Below are 17218 nucleotides of genomic sequence, written 5' to 3'. Positions count from 1 at the left end.
GCAGGAAAGTGGGGAAGAATTACTAAGTCTGGCCTTAATAAATTCAAAGTAAATAAATACATTGAAAGTAGGACAAATGGGGGTTATTCAGGTTTGTTAGCGAAACAAAAAAGTTAGCAATTGGTCAAAACCATGCTGCACTGTATGTTGGGCAGATGTAATATGTGCAGAGACAGTTAGATTTTTGTCAGTTATATTGTTTCTCTGCAGGGTAAATACTGGCCGTTAATTTCTACACTGCAATTTAGTATTCAGTTTGAACACATCCCACCCAAATCTAGCTCTCTCTGCACATGTTACATCTGCCCCCCCCCCCCCCCCCCCCACACACACACACACACACACACACACACACACACACACACACACACACCTGCAGTGCACATGGTTTTGCCCAATTGCTAACTTTTTGGTTTGCAAACAATCCTGAATAAGGCCCAAACAGCACAGAAGTCACCCACAAAAATATCCACATGTGTACAATACTCACAGAGGCATAAATCTGAGCAAAATAAAGCACATCGACTACAATACCTATCTGTTTGTGTAAATGCACTAGTTGTCTCCCTCAGCCACAGGAAAGTGCATTCATCTCCCCATAAAAACATTGAAATCACTGCTGTTTATTGAAAGTATTCAGTTTTTCTCCTTAAATAAATCATGCTTTTTCAGTAAAAGCTGTGTGCTTGCTGCAACCTGGGAAACAGCCTAGTAGCTGCACTCTCCATCCCTAGAGTCTCATTTAAATATCATGATGGAAAAAAATATATTTATTTTTCTATATAAATCTATATACTTGTAAGACTAAATGGAAATATCCAAGCCCATTGTGCCCAGTGCCCCCCATCAGAACACACAATATAGCATCCTACAGATGCTACCATTTAGATGTAGAGATGAGCGGGTTCGGTTTCTCTGAATCCGAACCCGCCCGAACTTCATGTTTTTTTTCACGGGTCCGAGCGACTCGGATCTTCCCGCCTTGCTCGGTTAACCCGAGCGCGCCCGAACGTCATCATGACGCTGTCGGATTCTCGCGAGGCTCGGATTCTATCGCGAGACTCGGATTCTATATAAGGAGCCGCGCGTCGCCGCCATTTTCACACGTGCATTGAGATTGATAGGGAGAGGACGTGGCTGGCGTCCTCTCCATTTAGATTAGGGTTGAGAGAGAGAGAGAGAGATTGACCTGAGGCTGTGATACTGTAGAAGAGAGTGCAGAGTTTAGTGACTGACGACCACAGTGACCACCAGACAGTGCAGTTGTTTGTTTTATTTAATATATCCGTTCTCTGCCTGAAAAAAATGATACACACAGTGACTCAGTCACATACCATATCTGTGTGCACTGCTCAGCCCAGTGTGCTGCATCAATGTATATATATATCTGACTGTGCTCAGCTCACACAGCTTATAATTGTGGGGGAGACTGGGGAGCACTGCAGTGCCAGTTATAGGTTATAGCAGGAGCCAGGAGTACATAATATTATATTAAAATTAAACAGTGCACACTTTTGCTGCAGGAGTGCCACTGCCAGTGTGACTAGAGACCAGTGACCTGACCACCAGTATATATAATATTAGTAGTATACTATCTCTTTATCAACCAGTCTATATATTAGCAGCAGACACAGTACAGTGCGGTAGTTCACGGCTGTGGCTACCTCTGTGTCGGCACTCGGCAGCCCGTCCATAATTGTATATACCACCTAACCGTGGTTTTTTTTTCTTTCTTTATAGTCATACTAGTTACGAGTATACTATCTCTTTATCAACCAGTCTATATTAGCAGCAGACACAGTACAGTGCGGTAGTTCACGGCTGTGGCTACCTCTGTGTCGGCACTCGGCAGCCCGTCCATAATTGTATATACCACCTAACCGTGGTTTTTTTTTCTTTCTTTATACATACATACTAGTTACGAGTATACTATCTCTTTATCAACCAGTCTATATTAGCAGCAGACACAGTACAGTGCGGTAGTTCACGGCTGTGGCTACCTCTGTGTCGGCACTCGGCAGCCCGTCCATAATTGTATATACCACCTAACCGTGGTTTTTTTTTCTTTCTTTATACATACATACTAGTTACGAGTATACTATCTCTTTATCAACCAGTCTATATTAGCAGCAGACACAGTACAGTGCGGTAGTTCACGGCTGTGGCTACCTCTGTGTCGGCACTCGGCAGCCCGTCCATAATTGTATATACCACCTAACCGTGGTTTTTCTTTCTTTCTTTATACATACATACTAGTTACGAGTATACTATCTCTTTATCAACCAGTCTATATATTAGCAGCAGACACAGTACAGTGCGGTAGTTCACGGCTGTGGCTACCTCTGTGTCGGCACTCGGCAGCCCGTCCATAATTGTATATACCACCTAACCGTGGTTTTTTTTTTCTTTCTTTATACATACATACTAGTTACGAGTATACTATCTCTTTATCAACCAGTCTATATATTAGCACCAGACACAGTACAGTGCGGTAGTTCACGGCTGTGGCTACCTCTGTGTCGGCACTCGGCAGCCCGTCCATAATTGTATATACCACCTAACCGTGGTTTTTTATTCTTTCTTTATACATACATACTAGTTACGAGTATACTATCTCTTTATCAACCAGTCTATATTAGCAGCAGACACAGTACAGTGCGGTAGTTCACGGCTGTGGCTACCTCTGTGTCGGCACTCGGCAGCCCGTCCATAATTGTATATACCACCTAACCGTGGTTTTTCTTTCTTTCTTTATACATACATACTAGTTACGAGTATACTATCTCTTTATCAACCAGTCTATATATTAGCAGCAGACACAGTACAGTGCGGTAGTTCACGGCTGTGGCTACCTCTGTGTCGGCACTCGGCAGCCCGTCCATAATTGTATATACCACCTAACCGTGGTTTTTTTTTTCTTTCTTTATAGTCATGCTAGTTACGAGTATACTATCTCTTTATCAACCAGTCTATATTAGCAGCAGACACAGTACAGTGCGGTAGTTCACGGCTGTGGCTACCTCTGTGTCGGCACTCGGCAGCCCGTCCATAATTGTATATACCACCTAACCGTGGTTTTTTTTTCTTTCTTTATACATACATACTAGTTACGAGTATACTATCTCTTTATCAACCAGTCTATATTAGCAGCAGACACAGTACAGTGCGGTAGTTCACGGCTGTGGCTACCTCTGTGTCGGCACTCGGCAGCCCGTCCATAATTGTATATACCACCTAACCGTGGTTTTTTTTTCTTTCTTTATACATACATACTAGTTACGAGTATACTATCTCTTTATCAACCAGTCTATATATTAGCAGCAGACACAGTACAGTGTGGTAGTTCACGGCTGTGGCTACCTCTGTGTCGGCACTCGGCAGCCCGTCCATAATTGTATATACCACCTAACCGTGGTTTTTCTTTCTTTCTTTATACATACATACTAGTTACGAGTATACTATCTCTTTATCAACCAGTCTATATTAGCAGCAGACACAGTACAGTACGGTAGTTCACGGCTGTGGCTACCTCTGTGTCTGCACTCGGCAGGCAGTCCATAATTGTATACTAGTATCCATCTCCATTGTTTACCTGAGGTGCCTTTTAGTTGTGCCTATTAAAATATGGAGAACAAAAATGTTGAGGTTCCAAAATTAGGGAAAGATCAAGATCCACTTCCACCTCGTGCTGAAGCTGCTGCCACTAGTCATGGCCGAGACGATGAAATGCCAGCAACGTCGTCTGCCAAGGCCGATGCCCAATGTCATAGTACAGAGCATGTCAAATCCAAAACACCAAATATCAGAAAAAAAAGGACTCCAAAACCTAAAATAAAATTGTCGGAGGAGAAGCGTAAACTTGCCAATATGCCATTTACGACACGGAGTGGCAAGGAACGGCTGAGGCCCTGGCCTATGTTCATGGCTAGTGGTTCAGCTTCACATGAGGATGGAAGCACTCAGCCTCTCGCTAGAAAAATGAAAAGACTCAAGCTGGCAAAAGCAGCACAGCAAAGAACTGTGCATTCTTCGAAATCCCAAATCCACAAGGAGAGTCCAATTGTGTCGGTTGCGATGCCTGACCTTCCCAACACTGGACGTGAAGAGCATGCGCCTTCCACCATTTGCACGCCCCCTGCAAGTGCTGGAAGGAGCACCCGCAGTCCAGTTCCTGATAGTCAGATTGAAGATGTCAGTGTTGAAGTACACCAGGATGAGGAGGATATGGGTGTTGCTGGCGCTGGGGAGGAAATTGACCAGGAGGATTCTGATGGTGAGGTGGTTTGTTTAAGTCAGGCACCCGGGGAGACACCTGTTGTCCGTGGGAGGAATATGGCCGTTGACATGCCAGGTGAAAATACCAAAAAAATCAGCTCTTCGGTGTGGAGGTATTTCACCAGAAATGCGGACAACAGGTGACAAGCCATGTGTTCCCTTTGTCAAGCTGTAATAAGTAGGGGTAAGGACGTTAACCACCTCGGAACTTCCTCCCTTATACGTCACCTGCAGCGCATTCATAATAAGTCAGTGACAAGTTCAAAAACTTTGGGTGACAGCGGAAGCAGTCCACTGACCAGTAAATCCCTTCCTCTTGTAACCAAGCTCACGCAAACCACCCCACCAACTCCCTCAGTGTCAATTTCCTCCTTCCCCAGGAATGCCAATAGTCCTGCAGGCCATGTCACTGGCAATTCTGACGAGTCCTCTCCTGCCTGGGATTCCTCCGATGCATCCTTGCGTGTAACGCCTACTGCTGCTGGCGCTGCTGTTGTTGCCGCTGGGAGTCGATGGTCATCCCAGAGGGAAAGTCGTAAGCCCACTTGTACTACTTCCAGTAAGCAATTGACTGTTCAACAGTCCTTTGCGAGGAAGATGAAATATCACAGCAGTCATCCTACTGCAAAGCGGATAACTGAGTCCTTGACAACTATGTTGGTGTTAGACGTGCGTCCGGTATCCGCCGTTAGTTCACAGGGAACTAGACAATTTATTGAGGCAGTGTGCCCCCGTTACCAAATACCATCTAGGTTCCACTTCTCTAGGCAGGCGATACCGAGAATGTACACGGACGTCAGAAAAAGACTCACCAGTGTCCTAAAAAATGCAGTTGTACCCAATGTCCACTTAACCACGGACATGTGGACAAGTGGAGCAGGGCAGGGTCAGGACTATATGACTGTGACAGCCCACTGGGTAGATGTATGGACTCCCGCCGCAAGAACAGCAGCGGCGGCACCAGTAGCAGCATCTCGCAAACGCCAACTCTTTCCTAGGCAGGCTACGCTTTGTATCACCGCTTTCCAGAATACGCACACAGCTGAAAACCTCTTACGGCAACTGAGGAAGATCATCGCGGAATGGCTTACCCCAATTGGACTCTCCTGTGGATTTGTGGCATCGGACAACGCCAGCAATATTGTGTGTGCATTAAATATGGGCAAATTCCAGCACGTCCCATGTTTTGCACATACCTTGAATTTGGTGGTGCAGAATTTTTTAAAAAACGACAGGGGCGTGCAAGAGATGCTGTCGGTGGCCAGAAGAATTGCGGGACACTTTCGGCGTACAGGCACCACGTACAGAAGACTGGAGCACCACCAAAAACTACTGAACCTGCCCTGCCATCATCTGAAGCAAGAAGTGGTAACGAGGTGGAATTCAACCCTCTATATGCTTCAGAGGTTGGAGGAGCAGCAAAAGGCCATTCAAGCCTATACAATTGAGCACGATATAGTAGGTGGAATGCACCTGTCTCAAGCGCAGTGGAGAATGATTTCAACGTTGTGCAAGGTTCTGATGCCCTTTGAACTTGCCACACGTGAAGTCAGTTCAGACACTGCCAGCCTGAGTCAGGTCATTCCCCTCATCAGGCTTTTGCAGAAGAAGCTGGAGACATTGAAGGAGGAGCTAACACGGAGCGATTCCGCTAGGCATGTGGGACTTGTGGATGGAGCCCTTAATTCGCTTAACAAGGATTCACGGGTGGTCAATCTGTTGAAATCAGAGCACTACATTTTGGCCACCGTGCTCGATCCTAGATTTAAAGCCTACCTTGGATCTCTCTTTCCGGCAGACACAAGTCTGCTGGGGTTGAAAGACCTGCTGGTGACAAAATTGTCAAGTCAAGCGGAACGCGACCTGTCAACATCTCCTCCTTCACATTCTCCCGCAACTGGGGGTGCGAGGAAAAGGCTCAGAATTCCGAGCCCACCCGCTGGCGGTGATGCAGGGCAGTCTGGAGCGACTGCTGATGCTGACATCTGGTCCGGACTGAAGGACCTGACAACGATTACGGACATGTCGTCTACTGTCACTGCATATGATTCTCTCAACATTGATAGAATGGTGGAGGATTATATGAGTGACCGCATCCAAGTAGGCACGTCACACAGTCCGTACTTATACTGGCAGGAAAAAGAGGCAATTTGGAGGCCCTTGCACAAACTGGCTTTATTCTACCTAAGTTGCCCTCCCACAAGTGTGTACTCCGAAAGAGTGTTTAGTGCCGCCGCTCACCTTGTCAGCAATCGGCGTACGAGGTTACATCCAGAAAATGTGGAGAAGATGATGTTCATTAAAATGAATTATAATCAATTCCTCCGCGGAGACATTGACCAGCAGCAATTGCCTCCACAAAGTACACAGGGAGCTGAGATGGTGGATTCCAGTGGGGACGAATTGATAATCTGTGAGGAGGGGGATGTACACGGTGATATATCGGAGGGTGATGATGAGGTGGACATCTTGCCTCTGTAGAGCCAGTTTGTGCAAGGAGAGATTAATTGCTTCTTTTTTGGGGGGGTCCAAACCAACCCGTCATATCAGTCACAGTCGTGTGGCAGACCCTGTCACTGAAATGATGGGTTGGTTAAAGTGTGCATGTCCTGTTTTGTTTATACAACATAAGGGTGGGTGGGAGGGCCCAAGGACAATTCCATCTTGCACCTCTTTTTTCTTTTCTTTTTCTTTGCATCATGTGCTGATTGGGGAGGGTTTTTTGGAAGGGACATCCTGCGTGACACTGCAGTACCACTCCTAAATGGGCCCGGTGTTTGTGTCGGCCACTAGGGTCGCTAATCTTACTCACACAGTCAGCTACCTCATTGCGCCTCTTTTTTTCTTTGCGTCATGTGCTGTTTGGGGAGGGTTTTTTGGAAGGGACATCCTGCGTGACACTGCAGTGCCACTCCTAGATGGGCCCGGTGTTTGTGTCGGCCACTAGGGTCGCTAATCTTACTCACACAGCTACCTCATTGCGCCTCTTTTTTTCTTTGCGTCATGTGCTGTTTGGGGAGGGTTTTTTGGAAGGGACATCCTGCGTGACACTGCAGTGCCACTCCTAGATGGGCCCGGTGTTTGTGTCGGCCACTAGGGTCGCTAATCTTACTCACACAGCTACCTCATTGCGCCTCTTTTTTTCTTTGCGTCATGTGCTGTTTGGGGAGGGTTTTTTGGAAGGGCCATCCTGCGTGACACTGCAGTGCCACTCCTAGATGGGCCCGGTGTTTGTGTCGGCCACTAGGGTCGCTAATCTTACTCACACAGCTACCTCATTGCGCCTCTTTTTTTCTTTGCGTCATGTGCTGTTTGGGGAGGGTTTTTTGGAAGGGACATCCTGCGTGACACTGCAGTGCCACTCCTAGATGGGCCCGGTGTTTGTGTCGGCCACTAGGGTCGCTTATCTTACTCACACAGCGACCTCGGTGCAAATTTTAGGACTAAAAATAATATTGTGAGGTGTGAGGTATTCAGAATAGACTGAAAATGAGTGTAAATTATGGTTTTTGAGGTTAATAATACTTTGGGATCAAAATGACCCCCAAATTCTATGATTTAAGCTGTTTTTTAGTGTTTTTTGAAAAAAACACCCGAATCCAAAACACACCCGAATCCGACAAAAAAAATTCGGTGAGGTTTTGCCAAAACGCGTTCGAACCCAAAACACGGCCGCGGAACCGAACCCAAAACCAAAACACAAAACCCGAAAAATTTCAGGCGCTCATCTCTATTTAGATGTCGACCCTCCATGTATGTTGCTGTATAAGTTTGGGTGCATTCACAAAGAAAAAGACACAAACACCATTTGTGCTGTGGTGGCCACATATTTACATATTTATGGAAAACCTTAGAGTCTAATGCCTTTATTTATAATCCAAATATTTGAAACATTAGGTAAGAGAGGCGCGCCGGGAGGATACCGAGTAACCATGCTCTCCAAAAAGACCATCTGGATAATGCGGACCACTGAAGAACTAGTACACTTTGGCATACATGACAAGCCTTAAGTTAGTATACATTTAAACATGCATTCCAACCAAAGAACATTACCCCATTTATGACGCCTCGTTGAGGGAGCATCATAGGTCATACTTGCCTGTGGTGAAACACCTTTCTTATCAATTAACTAGCTCACCACAGGTGATGGCAATCATACATTACCAGGAAAGTCAGGGACAGAGCATTTTCTCCCTCATGGAGAGGGTCAGGTAGGCAAGTATGGCATAGGTTATAACTGAGATTTTGCTTTAGGGCCTGGGCCTGTAAAATGACATTGATTCTGCAATGTGCCAGTATGCTTAATCTGACAGTAGGTTCGTCTTTTTAAATAGAAAGCCATAAACTCCCCTTTGCTGCATGTTTGATGACAAATGAAATGATAGTTACAAATGCACAAAGCAAAGGTGTTACAACATAAGGTTGGAAATAATTTTGACATTAAGGAAGTTGGGTTTAGCACATTATAAAGTATGTAACCTTCTCTTCTTTGTGACAGCACAATAACCTACAATACCTGTAAGCTTTTCAGATGTTTTAAACTCTTCAGAGACTAACAGACCTTAAAATCAATGCCAAAATCAGAGATGCTTAAACTTTTAGTGTTCATCAAAACATATTAAACAATGATAGGTGTGTTGTATGGGACTCCTCTCAGTTGTCTCCATATACTACCATACTACTTATACATGGTGAATAACAGGACCTGATCATAATTTGTGGAGATAGGAGATGGGGAGCGAGAAAGTTACTAGGAAGAGGGGAAAACGGAGAGAGAAATGGGAGGAAGAAGAGGTAAAAGGGAGAAAGAGAGACACAGGAAGAGGAGGAGATGGGGAAAAGAGATGAGAGCAGAGGCGGAACTACCGCCAGTGCAACCAGTGCGTTGCACTGGGGCCCGCCTCTGTCCAGGGGCCTAAAGCATGTAATGAGTCAAACTGACTCATTACATGCCGCTGTGTACTGCGGGCAATCGCTGCCCGCAGCACACAGCCGCCCAGAGAGGAGAGGAGCGCACTGCAGCGGCACAGGGGAGAAGGAGGAGGAGGGAGGTGGAGGAGGGAGCCGCAGCAGCGCTTTGTTACTGGTTGAGGCGCTGCTGCTGCTGCTGTCCCTCTGCTTCACTACAGGCTGTCTTCCGAGAACAGCCTATAGTGAAGCAGAGGGGCAGCAGCACCTCAACCAATAACACAGCGCTGCTGCGGCTCCCTCCTCCTCCCTCCTCCCTCCTCCTCCTTCTCTCCTGCCCGGGAATCGTGACCAGAAGCTGCACCGAGGAGCCTGAGCCAGCGGAGAGGATAAGTATAATTCTTCTTTCTTTCTTTCTTTCTTTCTTTCTTTCTTTCTTTCTTTCTTTCTTTCTTTCTGTCTTTCTTGGGACTGTCTGCCGCAATGTGTAAAAATGGGGAATCTGCCTGCCGCAATGTGTAAAAATGGGGAATCTGCCTGCGGCAATGTGTAAAAAGGGTGAATCTGCCTGCCGCAATGTGTAAAAAGGGGGAATCGGAATCTGCCTGCCGCAATGTGTAAAAAGGGGGAGTCTGCCTGACGTGATGTGTAAAAAGGGGGAATCTGCCTGCCGCAATGTGTAAAAAGGGGGAATCTGCCTGCCGCAATGTGTAAAAAGGGGGATGCTGTCTGCCGTAATGTGTAAAAAGGGGAACGCTGTCTGCCGTAATGTGTAACAAGGGCACGCTGTCTGCCGTAATGTGTAAAAAGGGGACGCTGTCTGATGCTATGTGGAAAAAGGGCACGCTGTCTGCCGTTATGCATAAAAAGGGCACGCTGTCTGCCGTTATGTGTAAAAAGTACGCTGTCTGTCGCTATGTTTAACAAGGGCACGCTATCTGCCGTTATGTGTAAAAAGTGTACGCTGTCTGCCGTTATGTGTAAAAAGGGGACGCTGTCTGCCGTTATCTGTCAAAAGTGCACACTGTCTGCCGTAATGTGTAAAAAGGGGGACGCTGTCTGCCGTAATGTGTAAAAAGGGGACGCTGTCTGCCGTAATATGTAAAAAGAGGAATCTGTCCGCCGTTAAGGTGTAAAAGGGTCTCTACCTGGTGTAGTGGTGCTACTGTGCGGCATAATTTGAATAATGGAGACTACTGTGCACCGTTTTATGAATTGGTATTATTTTGTGTCCACACCCCTTCCCCACGAAGCCACGCCACTATGTATTTTGCGCACGCCTACGGCGCGCACTGCCCCTGTTTTGCATGCAGGGGTGGGGCTCCGATGCCGTTTCTTGCACACAGTGCTAAAATGTCTAGTTACGGCACTGTTGCTAGGTATCCATTTCTCTGGCCCTGAGCAGGTCCCCCTCACCAGATCCTCTCCAGGGGTGAGGGGGTGGACTTGGAAGGGATGGGGGGGCCCAAAGCATTTTGTCGCACCTGGGCCCACCGCTCGCTAGTTCCGCCACTGGATGAAAGGGTGGGGAAGTGAGAGGATAAAAACAGATTAAACTCTGGGAACAATAGCGACTCAGCAAATGATGGGTCCAAAATATTAGTATTTATCATATATTGCGTTTTCAAATGCTTGTGACTTCATCGGGAATCTGGAATCTGGAATCATTCTTTTCATGGAACAGAACCTGAGCAACAGTTTCTATATGCCATCTTGATGACATATTTATAATGCTTATATCTGAATAACACCATTTTCTGAAATACTACACCTAGTAGGTGCCTTCTCTCTCTCTTACACACACACACACACACACACACACACACACACACACACACATATTTGTGAGAGTGGTTCAATATGTAAGATAACAAGAGCGTTTGTAATGTTCTCTATTCCATGCTAATTTACTGTTAGGCCAGAGCAGCTAGACCACAGCTTCCCTTCATGGCCATTAGACTGTGCCTCACATCAGTCATACTGTCCCAACATCAGTTGTAAGATGATGGAGCTGGTGGAAATATAGTCAAACATTGAGGTGCGTAGTGTAATGAAATTTCTGCATCTAAAGGGCACATCAGCTGAATTCATCACCAACTTGTTGAGGTATACAGTGGTAACATCATGTGATGGAAATAGGTTTGGGTTTAGTGCACTGCCTTTGATAAGGGCAGGCCAGATGTTCAAGATGAGGAGTGATCTGGCCAGCCAAGCCCGTCCACCACATGTGTATATGTTTGGACACTGACATTTTCCTAATTTTGGCTCTGTAAGCCATCACAATTGATTTGAAAATAAACAATGGAGAAGCAATTGAAGTGCAGACTTTCAGCATTAATTCAAGAGTTGAACAAAAATATCATAGGAAACGTATAGGTTACAACCATTTTTATACACAGTCCCCTGTTGTCAAGGGCTCAAATGTAATTGGACTATTTAACATACTTACAAACAAAATGTTCATTTTTAATACTTTGTCAAAAATGTTTGCCTGAAGAATGGAACCCATGGATATCACCAAACGCTGGGTTCCCTCCTTTGTACTATTTTCAGCAAGTGAAACAAATGTTTGATCTGGTTGAAATCAGATGAGTGACTCTGTGATTGCAGAATAGTCCACTTCTTTGCCTTAAAAAACTCCTAGGTTGCTTTCACAGTATGTTTTGGTTTATTGTCCTTCTGTACTGTGATGTGCCATCCAAACAACTTTGTAGAATTTAACTGACTCTAACCAGACAGTATATCTCTATATACTTCACTTCATCTTTCTTCATACTTTTTTAAACCCATCGTTCTGGTACAGGTTGGTCTTAGTTTCATATGTCTAAGAATGCTACCTGTATTCCAGAACTGGGATGGCTTTCTATTTATGAGCCTTATGAATGGTTTGCACTTTATGGTGAACTCTCTGGGGAGAATTCAAATGTTTGAAATTGTTCGAAAAGTCAGTTGGGTGTCTGTTTTTTCCTATCTAATAGACAGGAAAAAACAGACACCCAACTGACTTTTCGAACAATTGAATATCCCCCTCTGTATTTGTTTTTGTGAAGTCTTCTCTTTATGGTAGATTTAGATAATACTTTTTCTAACTCCTACAGAGTCTTCTCCACTTGGTTGGATGTTGTGAAGTGTTTTTTGTTTTTTTTACAATGGAAAGGATCCTGCAATTATCCACTATGGTTGTCTTCCGTGGATGTCCAGACATTTCACCAGTACATTCTTTTTTTCTCAGAATGTACCAAACTGTTGATTTGGCCACTCCTGAGATTCTCACTTTCTCTTTGATGGATTGTTATTGTTTTTTGCAGCCTAAGGATGGCATCTTTCACTTGCATTGTGAGCTCCTTTGACCGCATGTTGTGGGTTCACAGCAACAGCTTCCACATACAAATGCCACACTTTGAATAAACTCCAGACATTTTGCCTACTTAATTAATGTAGAAATAACAAGATAATAAAAATTTGGATGTGAATACCCTCAAATAAAGCTGACACACTGATGCACTTTAACACAATATTAATTTTATAACTGTAACTTCAATATGTTTTGTTAAACAATTACCAAAATTGTGTCAGTGTCCAATATATATGGACCTAACTGTATAAGTACAGTAATTCAAACTGATAGGAGTAATGCGACGTGGCGCTATCATAGAAATAACACCTCTTGTACATATAACCGAGCTTACACAATAGAATGGATATACAGTAGGTCCTAATACAAGGTTGATTACAAAAGCAAATTCTTCCTCTAATGGGCAAAACCATGCGCACTACAGGTAGGGAAAATATGACATGTGCAGAGCCGGCCTTAGCTATAGGCAGGGCCAGTTCTAGACCTCGTGGTGCCCATGGCGAAAGTTTTCTGCGGTGCCCCCCCATCCCCCGGGAAAATAGAGTTGGTGCGCGCCCAAAAATAGGGGCATGGCTTCTTCATAGGGAAGGGGCATAGCCACAGTTATCCCCCTGTACTTGTGCCCCCTGTAGCTGTGCCCCCAGTAGATGTGCCCCCAGCAGCTGTGCATCCTGTAGCTGTGCCCCCAGTAGATTTGCCCCCAGTAGCAGTGCTCCCTAGCTGTGCCCCCAGTAACTTTGCCACCTGTAGCAGTGCCCCAGTAGTTGTGACCCCTGTAGTTGTGCACCCTGTAGCTGTGCCACCAGTTGATTCCCCCCCAGTGGCTGTGCCCCTTGTAGCTGTGCCCCCGGTTGATTTGCTCCCAGTAGCTGTGGCCCCTGTAGCAGTGCCCCCAGTAGTTGTGACCCCTGTAGTAGCGCCACTTCAAACAGCAAAAAAAAAAAATAACAGCCTCGCTCCTGCTTCATGACCGCTGCTGTGCTGTCCTCCGTCTCCGTCCGCCAGATCCTCTCTATGGGAGAGATGTTATGACATCTCTCCCATAGCAGCACTGCACAAACATTAGTGGTCAATTATGACCTCTAGTGTCTGTCACTGGAGCCAGTAGCAGCGGGCGCCCACACAGCCCACGGCGCCTGCTGCACCTGGGGAGAGCGGGGATCAGGAGTAGTGGCTCTTGCCATGGCGGCGGCAGCGCCCTCAGGGCAGCGGCACCCCAGGCAAAAAGCCTACTTGCCCGTGGCAAGAGCAGGTACTGGCTATAGGCAGGCTAAGAATTTGCCTAAGGCATCCAAGCATGTCTCTGCAAGATCTCATGCGGGGAGGAACAGTCTGTAAACTGTTACTTTCCAAATGTATTTAGTCAGTACTTATATACACTGCTGGTTAAATTTGTCAAATAGATTGCAGACAGTCTCTTAAACTCCCTCTAACATGCTTGAATGCCCCTGACTTGTGAGACCTCAGACAGCAGAAGCCCGTTAACTGCAATTCCTGGACCTCACTGTGACTACTGACTATATAAGGTTATTACTGGATGGCTCCTTATGAAACCACATGTGTATTTTGGAAGTCTGTTCCACATAAAACTGAAATCACCTATATTGCTTGTGCTTAAAGTGTGCACATGAGGAAGGGGGACCCTGCCATCCTGTGTGTGTCACTTATACCTGTGCAAATCCCAGGTGTCTGTAGGGTTGTAATATGGGCAGTGTTCTCCCCACACTTTTATATCTCAGTCAGTCCAACATGACTTTCAAATGTGTCAGACTGGAGAGTAGAGCATATCGCTCCAGCAGTATAAAATAAAGGACATATAATTGCCAGGAGTAACAGACACCAGCAAACACACTGAACATTTAAGAGAATGGACAGTTGCTATATGTTTGTTATTGGTCAGTTTGTATAACCAGTAAGTATGGCAGTAGCTGGACATTGCTGCCATCTGTGTCCAACTAGCAAGCGAAAAATAGGATTTTAATACCTACCGGTAAATCCTTTTCTCTTAGTCCGTAGAGGATGCTGGGGACACCATAAGAACCATGGGGTATAGACGGGATCCGCAGGAGACATGGGCACTTTAAGACTTTGAATGGGTGTGAACTGGCTCCTCCCTCTATGCCCCTCCTCCATACTCCAGTTATAGGAACTGTGCCCAGGGAGACGGACATTTCGAGGAAAGGAATTATTGTTAAACTAAGGTGAGATACATACCAGCTCACACCTCAACACGCCGTACAACATGGCATTTAATAGAACTCCAGTCAACGGCATGAACAACGTCAGCAACAGGCTGACTATAACATAACACAACCCGTGTGTAAACATAACTAATAACTGCAGATAGAGTCCGCACTGGGACGGGCGCCCAGCATCCTCTACAGACTAAGAGAAAAGGATTTACCGGTAGGTATTAAAATCCTATTTTCTCATACGTCCTAGAGGATGCTGGGGACACCATAAGAACCATGGGGTTTATACCAAAGCTCTAGAACGGGCGGGAGAGTGCGGATGACTCTGCAGCACCGATTGACCAAACATGAGGTCCTCATCAGCCAGGGTATCAAACTTGTAAAATTTAGCAAAAGTGTTTGAACCCTACCAAGTAGCTGCTCGGCAGAGTTGTAATGCCGAGACCCCGCGGGCAGCCGCCCAGGATGAGCCCACCTTTCTGGTAGAGTGGGCCTTCACTGATTTTGGTAACGGCAATCCAGCCGTAGAATGAGCATGCTGAATCGTATTACAGATCCAGCGCGCAATAGTCTGCTTGGAAGCAGGTGTTCCAATCTTGTTGGCAGCATACAGGATAAACAGAGCTTCCGTTTTCCTAAGTTGAGCCGTTCTGGTGACATAAATCTTCAAGGCCCTGACAACATCGAGAGATTTTGACTCCGCGAAGGTGTCAGTAGCCACTGATACCGCAATAGGCTGGTTTATGTGGAACGAAGAAACCACCTTCGGCAGAAATTGTTGACGAGTCCTCAACTCCGCTCTATCTTCATGGAAGATTAAATAAGGACTCTTGTGAGACAAAGCCGCCAACTCAGACACCCGCCTTGCGGATGCTAAGGCCAATAGCATGACCACTTTCCAAGTGAGAAATTTCAACTCAACCTTCTGTAAAGGTTCAAACCAATGTGATTGAAGGAAATGCAACACCACGTTAAGATCCCATGGTGCCACTGGGGGCACAAATGGAGGTTGGATGTGCAAAACTCCTTTCACGAAAGTCTGAACTTCTGGAAGGGAGGCCAATTGTTTTTGAAAGAAAACCGATAAGGCCGAAATTTGTACTTTAATTGAGCCTAACTTTAGGCCCGCATCCACACCTGCTTGCAGCAAATGGAGAAAACGCCCTAGCTGAAATTCTTCCATAGGAGCCTTCTTGGATTCACACCAAGACACATATTTTCTCCAAATACGGTGATAATGTTTAGACGTTACTCCTTTTCTAGCCTGAAGAAGTGTGGGAATAACTTCACTGGGAATACCCTTTCGGGCTAGGATCCGGCGTTTAACCGCCAAGCCGTCAAACGTAGCCGCGGTAAGTCGTGATACACACACGGCCCCTGCTGTAACAGATCCTCTCGTAGAGGAAGAGGCCAGGGATCTCTTATGAGTAATTCCTGAAGATCTGGATACCAAGCCCTCCTTGGCGAGTCCGGAGGAATGAGGATCGCCTGAACCTTTGTTCTCCTTATGATCTTTAGCACCTTTGGAATGAGTGGAAGCGGAGGGAACACGTACACCGACTGAAACACCCATGGTGTTACCAGTGCGTCCACCGCTATTGCTTGAGGGTCCCTCGACCTGGAACAATATCTCTGAAGTTTCTTGTTGAGGCGAGACGCCATCATGTCTATTTGAGGAATTCCCCAAAGACTTGTCACTTCTGTGAAGACCTCTTGATGAAGACCCCACTCTCCTGGATGGAGATCGTGTCTGCTGAGGAAGTCTGCTTCCCAGTTTTCCACTCCTGGAATGAAGATTGCTGACAGAGCGCTTGTATGTCTTTCCGCCCAGTGGAGAACTTTTGTGGTCTCTGCCATTGCCGCCCTGCTCTTTGTTCCGCCCTGGCGGTTTATGTGCGCTACTGCTGTTATATTGTCCGATTGTATTAGGAAGGGCAGGTTGCAAAGAAGATGTTCCACTTGAAGAAGGCCATTGTAAATGGCCCTTAACTCCAGAACGTTTATGTGTAGACAAACTTTCTGGCTTGACCATTTTCCCTGGAAGGTTTCCCCCTGTGTGACTGCTTCCCAGCCGCGGAGACTTGCATCCGTGGTTACTAGGATCCAGTCCTTGATCCCGAACCTGCGTCCCTCTAGGAGGTGAGAGCTGTGCAGCCACCACAGGAGTGAGATTCTGGTCTTGGAGGATAGGATTATTTTCCGGTGCATGTGCAGATGGGATCCGGACCACTTGTCCAATAGGTCTCACTGAAACACTCTGGCATGGAATCTGCCAAACTGAATGGCCTCGTAGGCCGCCACCATCTTCCCCAGCAACCGAGTGCATTGATGAATTGATACTCTCACTGGTTTCAGAATTTGTTTGACCAAACTCTGAATTTCCAGATCCTTCTCTTCTGGAAGAAAAACTCTCTGTAATTCCGTGTCCAGAATCATTCCCAAAAACAACAGCCACTTCGTCGGATTCAACTGTGACTTCGGCAGGTTT

The sequence above is a fragment of the Pseudophryne corroboree genome, chromosome 4, assembly GCF_028390025.1.
Source record: "Pseudophryne corroboree isolate aPseCor3 chromosome 4, aPseCor3.hap2, whole genome shotgun sequence".
Taxonomy (NCBI): Eukaryota; Metazoa; Chordata; class Amphibia; order Anura; family Myobatrachidae; genus Pseudophryne; species Pseudophryne corroboree.
Note: the sequence above shows the minus strand (reverse complement) of the source record.